This window comes from Pinus tabuliformis, chromosome 2_1, assembly GCF_031772625.1.
Source record: "Pinus tabuliformis cultivar Carrire ecotype Pingquan chromosome 2_1, CPIR1, whole genome shotgun sequence".
NCBI classification, from domain to species: domain Eukaryota; kingdom Viridiplantae; phylum Streptophyta; class Pinopsida; order Pinales; family Pinaceae; genus Pinus; species Pinus tabuliformis.
The window spans coordinates 791,127,072-791,138,959 of NC_142299.1; the positions used below are offsets into that span (position 1 = coordinate 791,127,072).

Here is an 11,888-nt window from a genome sequence, read left to right on the forward strand (position 1 = left end):
ATGGGTAAAGATCCCAAGTCATATGAAGTGTTGACAAAAAGGCTTATAGTTGATGACAATGGAAATGTTAAAAGGGCTTGAATTGATCAAGGTAAAATGGGAAAAGGATGAGAGTGGAAAGTTCCAATTGAAAGAGATGGAGGGCATAAAGGAGATTATAGAAGCATAACCTATTTTCTTAGCAATGGGATTTCTTGGACCATAATATGTAAGCTATATTTTTCTAAGCAAGAAAGTTGTTGCTAAGGTGATATAAAACTTTAAAATTTGATTGATAAGAACAATCTAATGATTTTTTAATAAAATTAGTTTGTTTTTTCACTTGAAAAAAGAAGAATCTAATGATTCAGGTCCAACATGAATTTAGTTGAAAATAGTCATTGCTAGACTATCTTTCCTTCTTTATGAAATTGAGTAATTCAGTGATGTTGCAACCTTCCCAATCCATAACATTGAATACACATATTTTCAATGCTTATATTTTGCGTCTAAACTATACTCGACATACACACCATATTTTGTGGAATTCCTCCATTTACCTCCTCACTCTAATTTCAGTTTTTTATTTGGTTTGATAGATTATTGCAGAGAAGATTGATATGGAAAGGGATAACAGGTCAAATTTCAAAGCCAACTTTGGTGATTTTGCAATGAGTATTGATGGTGTTTTTGCTGCTGGTGACTATAGACGTGGACAATCACTTGTTGTTTGGGCCATTGCTGAAGGAAGACAAGCAACTGCTCAGATAGGTAAATTTGTGATGAAGGAAGACCAGTTGATCACAACTTGTGAAGATAGAGTGGAGGACAAGGATAAATGCCCAATGTTCACTTTCAAAACATAAGTGGCCTAGTGTTTACATGTGACTTTTGTCTACTTGGTGAGATCCTTTAAGGAAAAATTTATGCATAGAATTCTCATTAATATGAAATAAATTGTAGGAAGATCGTTTACAGATTCTATGTTTATAATAGCATTGGATTCTACATTACATGATTATGAACTAATGTTTTAATTTTTCCTGGATACCATGATGGAGGTTTTTAATGGATAAGCTGAGATGATCAGGAGTATAAAAAATTTCAATTTATAAAATCCCTACCAATGTTTGTGTTCAAGAGGCTCTTGAGGACTAAGGCTCTAGTAAAGTGGGGGTGAATCTCTCGTATTCTCAAAAGAAAAAGCCTATGTTTTGACCCAAGGCTAGAGATATCACATATGCAGCCAATATGGATCAAACTTCCCAATTTACCATTAGAATTTTTGTCAGATTATGCATTTAAAGTAATAGGGTACTTTATAGGATCCTCCTTGAAGGTAGAAAGAGGTTTACACAAATCCATGTCAAAGCATAATTGCTTGAATATTAGTAAGGTAGACTTGCATGAAAGGCTAGCCAGAAATCTCTTTGGAAGTTAAAGATAAAAAGCTATTGTCAAGTCATTAACTATGTAGGGATTCCATATATATATGTCAATGATGCCATTCTTATGGACATATTAGAGATTATAAGCTCAAATTCACTACAAATCTAGAAAACGGATTCAATCATAATTTAGTATCTAACAGTCTACATTAGTGTCCTCAAGATGGGGTCCATGAAATTAGAGATATCAGTCCAAATAAAGAGAGTACTTGCTAGAGGCCTAGATGACTCATAACAAAGAACCCAAACACCCAGATGTGATATCAGACTCAAAAAAATATGCTCAGGATGGAACCCAAAAAGTTTTGTTGGAGCTAAGTATTCCTTCAATCCAGGTAAACTCCTCATCTCTCTCCCCACAATTGGTGCTCTCTGGAAATTATGTTTAAAATTTATCATAAAGGAGTGGGGTTATTGTTTAAAGAGAACATTACTTCACTAGTGAGGAAACATCCCTGGATTCAGATATGGGTATGGTGAAGCCATAGATGATCAAATTAATATCCAGGAAAACAAGGAGAACATAGTAGAGAACCTTGATATAATTGAAAAAGAGGGATCCCTCCCTTTTGAGCAGAAAAAATATGCCCTACATTCCAGAAAACCTATTATGGCTTTACTAGAAGAGGGAATAGAGGAGGGAAGGATAGAAGGATAGATGTCTACCCTCACCAGCAGTGGGAAGTATCACCTCAAAATTGTTCAAAACCAAAAATCCATAAAGTATATCCAACAAGGGAAACAAAAGACACTAGATAAAGCTCTTAGACCAGACTGAGTCCACAACAAGTTAGAGCCATGCTAATCATGTCCTAATATCAAGGCTCTAGAGATCCCTACAAAATATTTAGCCTTCAAAATACTCTTGAATCTCCACAAACCTGGAATTAGAATTCAGAGAGAATTGAAAAATTTATGAAGGATTGGGACTTTCTTTGAGTTGGACTCAGAAGGCATATGAGAGGGACTATTCATTGTCTAATTCAAAATTTTTTGAATCAGTATTAGAGTTGATCTCTACTCTTGGGAAATGGGGGATTCTTATTACATAACCATGGCATTGATCACTTGGAAAGGCTACTATCCCAGTATATATGGACCCTATGAGGATAGAGTTGTTTACTAGTAAAGGCTACCATTCCAAGAGAAATTCAAAAAAAAATACTAAGTTAAGCCCTAAATTTTACAATTAACATAGGTAATTTCTACAACATGAAAAGATACCCAAGTTGATTTCTTTCTTAACAAAATGGAGGAATCTAAATTGGTAGAATATGAAAACCATCGGGTTATCCCCCCACTCGAGGAACCATAGAAGCTAGTGAAGAAAGAGTGGCAAAGAGGCTAGATAATTTTTTTGTTTCTCAATCGTAGTAACAAATCAAGTCAAGATCAAAACATGGGTGGAATTAGGAGTAGATCAGACCTTCATCCAAGGTTTCTTCAGTTAGAAAAGAAAAAATCAAGCCATCAAATCCTTTAAAATTCACCTCTGGATTTTACAGGAAGGTTTAATGTCTCTAGTAAAATATATCTGGAAGTAAGACAATTCCTGATTCGGATTTAAATAGGAAAGAAAAAAATTACAGAGATAGCCATAAAAATAGAGATGTAGCAGAAATAATAATTCATTTCATTAATGTAAAATACTAAAATATGCTTACAAACAACAATGGAAATAAACCAGCTAGGGTGATGGTAGCTCATCTCTGAGAAGAGATGTGGCGGCTACATGCCTATGAACTGTGTTACAATGAGTCTTGAATGCCTATCTATTGTTGAGAAATAATGGAAAACCCTAAACATCCAAAAACCTAACCCTAGAAGATGAAACGCCAAACTGTGGGCCCCGTTTGGGTAAATTGGTACATCAACTTCTCGGGGTCGTAACTTGGGCATTTGATCTCCGTTTGATGCGCATAATATCTCGTTAGAAAGATCTATCTGAGAACTACAACTTTGGGAAGAGCAACATCCATCCATGGACCGATGTTGCTCCTAGTTTTCCCAAAAAAACATTGTTTAGGGCCTCAAAACGGCTCCAGAAGTTTAGGACCCGAAAAACTGATAAAAATAGTAAACTGTGCTATAACTAAGGAAACAAAAAAGCTGAAAGAAAAAATGGTGGGGGTCCAAGTGGACTTGGTAGGTGGCCACCAATATCCACCTGGATCATTCCTCCCCCCTTAGGAAGCAATGCTCCCCATTGCATTGAGTTCCTCCATGAGATGAGGAAACTTCTACTGAACTTGGTCCCTGGTGAGCCACTTGCCCTGGTGAAGGAGTTGGTCTGCTTTGATAACATGATATAGTTGGATATTCTATTGGCGAGTGTGCTTGATCTATGTGTCCATGATCCGATCAGTTGCAGCTTGTTCCATGCAATTTGGATTTAACTTTGTGGGTGTGAATTGTTCTGCAATGTCGGATGTGTCTAGTAAAGGTGGAAAGTATCGCAGAAGGTGGTCCACATTGAACACTGGGTGAAGGCCAAGGAATGGAGGAATGCTGAGCTCAAATGCATTGTCTCCCATAGCCTTGGTAATGGTGTAAGGACCATATCGAAGTGGTCTGAGTTTCTGATAGGCTCCGGTAAGGCATTCCTTTTGAAAATGCAACTAGACTTTGTCGCCCACCTCAAACTTGTGTGCCACCCGATGTTGATCATGTCGTTGCTTGTACTTGGAATTTGATTTCTCTAGAATGTCATGGACCTGCTGGCGAATATGTTGGATGTTCTCAATGAAACTAGTTGCCTTATCTTTTTCGGACTGGACATGAGCCGAATCTACGTGAGTAGCTGCAAATGGCATGGCCACATCAATGGGACATTGTGGCTGGAATCCCAAGCCCACCTGAAAAGAGTTGTGGCTAGTTGAGCTGTGAAGAGCTTGGTTGTAGCTACGCTGAACATAGGGGAGGCTCTCGTCCCATTTCCATGGATGCTTTGAGTTGTACATGTGCACAATGTGTACGATCATCCTTTTGACAACCTCTGTCTAGCCATCAATTTGAGGATGGAAGGTTGTGGACTTAGTGAGTTTGGTGTCCAGCATCGGCCAGAGATTGGACCAAAATGTACTGAGGAACCCGCTATCCTGATCTGAGATAATAGACTCTAGGATCCAAAAGTGTACCCACACTCATTCAAAGAAGAGTTTAGCAGTGGATTCTGCTGTGATATTCTTCCTTTCGGCTGCCATAATGGCCATGTTTGAGAACCTGTTGACAACCGCAAAAACACAGTCATTTCCATGCTTAGTGGAAGGAAGCACTGACATGTAGTCCATGGAGATGGATTCCCAAGGTCAACTAAGCGTAGGCAGCGGTGTATAGAGGCCTTGCTTCTTGATGGTAGGTTTGGTAATGGCACAGGAAGTGCATGATCTGATGTACTTCCCAACATCTTGTCGAAGATTCGGCCAATAGAAATACCTCTACAGTACTGCCACCGTTTTCTTGACCCAAAAATGCCCAACTGCCCGACTGTAGTGTGCTTCCCAAATCATCTTGGCACGCTCACTTCAAGGAACACAAAGGTGACCCAGGTGGCATAACAGGGCATCCTAGAGGTGACAATCTGGAACATGATGACCCTCCAAGAGTGTCTGGTATGTGTGGCCGAATTTTGGGTCTCTTTTGTAGATAAGTGCCCAATCAGAAGTCTCATGCTCACAAGAGTTGAGCACGGTGGTTAATGCCATGATCGGTGGTCGACTGAGGCAATCTACAACATTATTGGTGATGCCCTTCTTATACTTGATATTCAAATGGAATTGTTGCAGGTATGTGGACCACTTTTGATAGCGATCATTCTATAATTTCCCTTGGGTCTGTATGAACTAGAGAGGTTGGTGGTCTGTGTGGATGATTGTTTCCTTCCCCAAAATGTAATGCTTCCATTGTCAACAGGACTGCACAATGGAATACATCTCTTTGTCATAAGTGGGATACTTTTGGAATGTGTCTGAAAGTGTCTCACTCTGATATGCCACTGGATGCACGTGTTGAGTAAGGACTACCCCAATAGCATAATCAGAGGCATCTGTCTCGACCTCAAATGGTTGTTGCAAGTCTGGTAATGTGAGCATTGGTGTCGTGCAGAGGTGATCTTTCAACTCTTTGAATGCCTTTTGATGAGATTCAGACCAAAAGAATTTTTCTTTCGCTCTTCCCTTGGTGACTTGACTCAAGGACCAAGTAATATAAGAAAATCCTAACATGAACCTGTGGTAGAAGTTGGCAAGACCTAGAGAGCTATAGAGCTCTGTCAGAGTGGTTGGAGATGGCCAATTCCGAATGACTTGGATCTTGGCTGGATCCACATGCACCCCCTGTTCATCAATAATGTATCCCAGATACTGAACCTGGGTCATGCCAAAAGTGCATTTCTCCAAATTAGCACATAACTTGTGTTGTTGCAGTGTTTGGAGAACCTGTCGGATGTGGTGGAGGTGCTCTTCCCATCTCTCACTGAAGATCAGGATGTCATCCATTAGCCTCATGAAGGTTGCAGGAGCATTCGTCAATCCGAAAGGCATAACCAACCATTCGAAAAGGCCCTCCTTGGCTTTGAAGGCAGTCTTCCACATATTGAAGGGTTCGATTGGTACCTGGTGATATGTTGACTTCAAATTGATCTTGTTGAAATATTTTTCCCCCTTCAGTTGGTCCAGGAGGTCATCAATCCATGGGATCAGGTACCTATTATGGATAGTGATCTTGTTCAGCGCCCGATAGTCAATACAGACTCTCTAAGTCCCATCCTTCTTCTGTACCAACACGATCGGGCTCCCACAGGGCGATGAACTCAGACGGATGTGACCTTTTTGCAGCAGCTCCCGAATCTGCCTCTTGATTTCATCGTTCTCCAGAATGGAGCGTCGATAGGTTGGTCCATTGGGTAGCGGCACACCTGGGGCCAGATCGATGGATTGCTTGACCTGATAGTGCAGAGAAACCCCTGCAGGGGAAGTGAAGATGTCCTCGTACTCCTCCATGACCTTTTCCATCTGTAGTTTCCGTGCATAGGGGCCCTGTCTGGAGTTCGTGGCCACCATCTTCTTCTTTCCTTGAGGGCATATCATCAAGAAAACAAATTTCTTGGTTTTGGAAATGAGCTTACTACATTGTTTGGTAGTAACCAAAGAGATGGCGGTAGGCAGTGCTATATTCGGTATCCTATACAACTTATTTCCCAAACTAACAATAACAGCATGGGGCCTTGATTCATACACAGCATGTTGCTTCCACAAGTATGGTTGTCCTAATAATACATCACAAACTTCAAGGGGATCAATGTCACACAATACCTCATCTGTGAAGGGCTTGATGTTGTATGGAAGGTGACATTATTGGCTCACATGAAGATCCTGTCCTTGGTGAAGCCACAGGATGGTGTATGGTTGTGGGTGTGCTATGGATGGTAATCCCAACTACTTCAGTACCTCTGCTGAAATGAGGTTCTTTTGGCTCCCACTGGCAATAATGAATTGTAGCGGGGAGCCCTTTACCTACATCTGGGAGTGGAAGAGACGCTCCTCCTCCTCTAGATCTTCGGGTTCCTCCTTCTGTATCTTCATGGTGGCAACAGTGGCGTTGGGCTCCACATCAATAATCTGCTTCCCTTTGTCATTCCCCTTGTCAAGTTCTGACTCAGAGTTGGAACATGCATCTAATTCTGAAACCTTTAGCTCAGCCACCAGTGACGGCTTGGCCTGACACTCACTTGTGTTGTGAGTGGAGCTCTTATGGAACTCACAACACTTTCCCATGTCCTTTTTCGCCTTCATGACATTGTTCTTTGCTTGCAGCTTTGGCGGGTTGTCTTGGGCCGCCTTGCCTCAGCTTTGTCCTTTGTTCTGCGGTATGGGGGCACCTTTCCCTTGCTTCGGATTCGGAGATCCAAAGTCTTGCTTCTTCTATTTAAACTTTTGCTCGACCTTGATGGAATATCGGTATGCCGTGCCGAGCAAGGGGATGTTCAGGAATTCTACTTCTTCCTGGATGTACTTATGCAAGTAGTCGTGGTATTTGAGTACCAAATGCTGCTCTGAATCCTTGATACCCATCTTTGTGTGAATGGTATGGAAAATATTCGTAAACTTCGGCACGTCTTGCTTCCTCCCCTGCCATAGCATAGTCCACTTTATGTATTGATCCTCATAGCTTCTGACAGGGTAGTACTGTTCCTTGATGGCATCCCGGAATGAATCCCAAATGGGTGCAGCTGAAAATAGTGAGCCTGTACTTTCATCCTTCTGCTCGCTATAGGTTTCCGACCAGTCCTTGATGTCGGGGGCTACTTTGAGAAGAGCGAAAATAATCTTTTCCTGACTAGAAAAATCATGAACAGAAAACTAACCGTCTAGCAGATTTAACCATTTATCAACGACATCTGTGTCTATCTAACCCTCAAATATGGGGATTTCAAAATTAACTGGTACCTTAAATGATGTGGCATTTCCAGAGTAATTGTTGGAAGCCGATGCGTTGCCCCTGGGTAGCCGCTGAAGGATCTGGGCAAAGTTGTCCGTCATCGCATTCCTTTGTCACTCGAGGGCTTCTTCGAGCAAGATTTTCATAGGATCTCCTGCCCCTCATCTTTCTTTTCATCCGCCATGGGAGGCCGTTGGGATTTGTGAGGCTGGTCTTGCAAAGGTTCGACCAACTCAAGCCCTAACTCCTTATATCCCAACCTCGTTGGGGACATGCAAAGAAAAATAGAGAAAAAGAAGACCACTCTGATACCACTGATCTAGATTTAAACAGGAACGCAACAAATTACATAGATAACCATAAAAATAGAGATGCAGCGGAAATAATACTTCATTTCATAAATGTAAAATACTGAAATATGCTTACAAACAACAATGGAAATGAACCAGCTAGGGCGATGGTAGCTTATCTCTAAGAAGAGATGTGGCAGGTACATGCCTCTGAACAGTGTTACAATGAGGCTCGAAGGCCTATTTATTTTTGAGAAACAATGGAAAACCCTAAACATCCAAAAACCTAACCCTAGAATATGAAACGCCAAACTGTGGGACCTGTTTGGGTAAATTGGTACATCAACTTCCTGGGGTTGTAACTTTGGCATATGATCTCCGTTTGACGCACACAATATCTTGTTAGAAAGATCTATCCGAGAACTACAACTTTGGGAAGAGAAACATCGGTCCATGGACCCATGTTTCTCCCAATTTTCCCAAAAAACGTCATTTAGGGCCTCAAAACAGCTCCGGAAGTTCAGGACCCAAAAAACTGCTAAAAATAGTAAACTGTGCTACAATTAACAAAATTGAAAAGCTGAAAGAAACAATGGTGGGGGTCCAAGTGGACTTTGCAGGTGGCCACCAATATCCACCTAGATCAATTCCACTGTAAGAGAATCTACAAGCATTCAAGAGATAAACAAGGTCGTATTGCCCTGGGTTTACAAAAAGAGAATAAAAAAAAGCCATCCTAACAAAAATAAAGGCCAATGTAGAAGATATTTACAAAGAGGATTGTGCAAGCTACATAGATGAAGAAACCAATGCTAAACTAAAATCCTTAAATCAAAGAAGGAGAAAAATCACGTTAGAAAACTAAGCAGGTTGGCTCTTTAATATGTTTTGGCACAAAGAGACAAGAATGGATTTTGTTTTATAATTTTGTTAACCATGGGTGGAATATCAACACCATATGGGAAAATTGGCAAGAAAAGAGGATCAATAGCTACCTCATTCCAAGATATTGTATATTTACAACTGGTCCATTTTGAGGGAATTTATAAAGAGGATGATAGAATAAATTTCAGAGAGATAGTTAAAGATGACTTCATATTTCCCCAGTTTTGTAGGTGAGGTGGGTAATGAGGCACTGATGGATCCAATATCAAAGGAATAATTACAAACAATTATGCATTGTTTCCAAAAGGATAAGAACCCTCAACCACTTAGCAGGACAATATAATTCTTCCAGGGGTTCTATGACTTCCTTCAAACATGCCAACTAAGAATTGTTGAAAAATTAAAATACACAGGTAGGATTTGGGAGCTTTCAATTCAACATTTCAGGGTTTAATCCCAAAAATTAGACAAGAATGAAACTTTTGATGATTTTAGACCCATATCACTATGTAATTGAATCTACAAAATCATTGCATGTAGGGTCAAAAACCACTACTCTCATTCCATGTCATTAGGACCATTTGGCATCCTTCTTGGGAAACAAATCCATTATGGAATAGGAGTGGCCCAAGAAGGAATTTATAACATCAAACCAAGAAATTACAAGAAATGATAGCAAGTTTGTCTTTCCAAGGCATATGATAGAGAAAAATGGATTTATTTAGGGCTACTCATCGATATAAGGTTTAATGTGCAGTTGGTTAACTAGATGATGAATTTTCTTTCCTCAATATCTTTGCAATTCTAATCAATGGATCAACCTATTCTTTTATCATGCCTACAAGAGACCATGGGTAGCTATGTCTCAAAGAGCTATAACAAAGTAAAAAAGAAATATAAGCTTGACAATTATACAAATAGAAAGAGCCCTAAACCTAACATATTTACTCTTTGTTGATTATGTTTTGTTTTTGCGTGATAGGACCAACACAAATTAAATTAAGTTGAAGGACCCTACCCTTGAAGAACCAAAATTCATACCTTAAAAACTACCAGCAACTGAGGAACTACAAGAATTAACACCATCTTTGATTTGAACCTAAATAGTCTTATTATCTCCGATTATTTCCCTAATCACAATGACCAATATATGCTCCTCATAGATTATTTCTCTCATTCTATCTATTAGTAAAATGCACAAAATGTATCCTACATTTGAATCTTGGGTAAAAAGTATATGACTGTTATCATTTAAATTATCCATATCTCTTGGAGCCCAAAAGTCCATTTTCTTTGGATAAGCTTTATCTATAACCTCAAAAAGAAACCTTATTATAAGCTGAAGGACCATTATGTCCTCTTGAGCCTTGAAAAAGTATGATGTAATGAAACTGGGTAAGGACTAGATCCAAGTTTACCATGTTAGAACCTGGGTTCATCAAGATTATGACCTTGGTTTGAAGATATCCACCATAAAAACTATGACTACCCATACTTACCATTGCCATATCTCTTTCATCATCAATACTAACACACTGAGGACCTATAACGCGTGGAGGCCCATGGTAGTCATTATAATGCAATTTATTAGAATACATGCCATATTGACAAGTTTTTATATTTAATCTCTGCATCCAATGTGTCCATTTCTTATTATGAGATTTACCACATCCAAAAATGGCATTATTCACATTATTTTGAAGAAGTCTACAAAGGCCAACATAATTTTTTTCACATTTACAACTTCTGTCACATTTGTTGGTTCCTAAATCTTGAGCACTTTCATAACAAAAAAAGGCAAAGTCAAGAAGCAAAAATAGTCCACTCTCTTTTCATCTGTTGATATTAGAAGAAAGTTTTATTAGAGGCATTGTTTGTTTGTTTGTTTTGGTTAGAAAAGGGTTTTCTCTTGGTTTTATGTAACTTTCAATTTATCATATGTAGCATGTTGAGAAATGAGAAAGAATAATGTGTGACATTTATCTTGTAGAAATTGATGTTGAATGAAAGGATATAGAGTTTAACCAAACTACGGTTCACTTTGGTAAAGGCAGAGGAACATCTTGAAAAGTTTCCTAAGAATACACCATATACAAAGTTTGAACATCAGTAATATATGGATTTTTCTTTTATAGATATGTTCTTTTTTCTACACAAGATATCATAGTAAGAAAAATATTGATATTGTAGAAATTGTTTGAGAACCTCATTGAGGTTGATTTTTCTAATGTCATGCTTGATTGATACCTTCTCATATTTCAGGAAGACTTTAAATATGAATTAACATGTTCCTAAAACAAATCAAATTCAAATTTTATCGATATAAAAGATAAAATCAAATGTCAATGCCTTTGTTTGATAGTTACTTGAATCTGTTTTGGGCGGGTTACAGGAAATCTGATTGGAGAAAGGATGGGGAGACAATGCAAAGAACGTCTTGGATATGATTCATTTGCTATTAGAGATCCTTCAGGGATCTGAGCCATCGAATTTGGAAATATTTCTAGTAAGGATTCCTATGGTTTTTAATGTTGTGATTATTTCACGTCATGGTTATTTTAGGCAAGCAAATGTTTTAGGAATGGTAGACAAGACATCGGTGGACAAGTAAACAAATTTTTTATAATTGCAATGTCCATTCCATGATATCCTCTCTTTATTGTTTGATTGTATTTTGAATGTTTATTTTGATTTTTTTTGTCTTTTTAACTATGAAATTGAAAATACTTAGTATCATGTCCATTTAAACAACAACCAAATCTTGAAGATGAAATTAGTATTACACGATATTGATTGGAATCCTTATAGCTATTTTTTGTTAAAATATTTTCATGGCTATCAGAAAAGT

At 38.8% G+C, this 11,888-nt stretch overlaps 1 pseudogene; it reads left to right on the forward strand.

Moving 5' to 3' along the window:
• LOC149202974 (glutamate synthase 1 [NADH], chloroplastic pseudogene) lies at positions 1–867 on the forward strand (annotated as a pseudogene).
• The last annotated feature ends 11,021 nt before the right edge of the window (positions 868–11,888 follow it).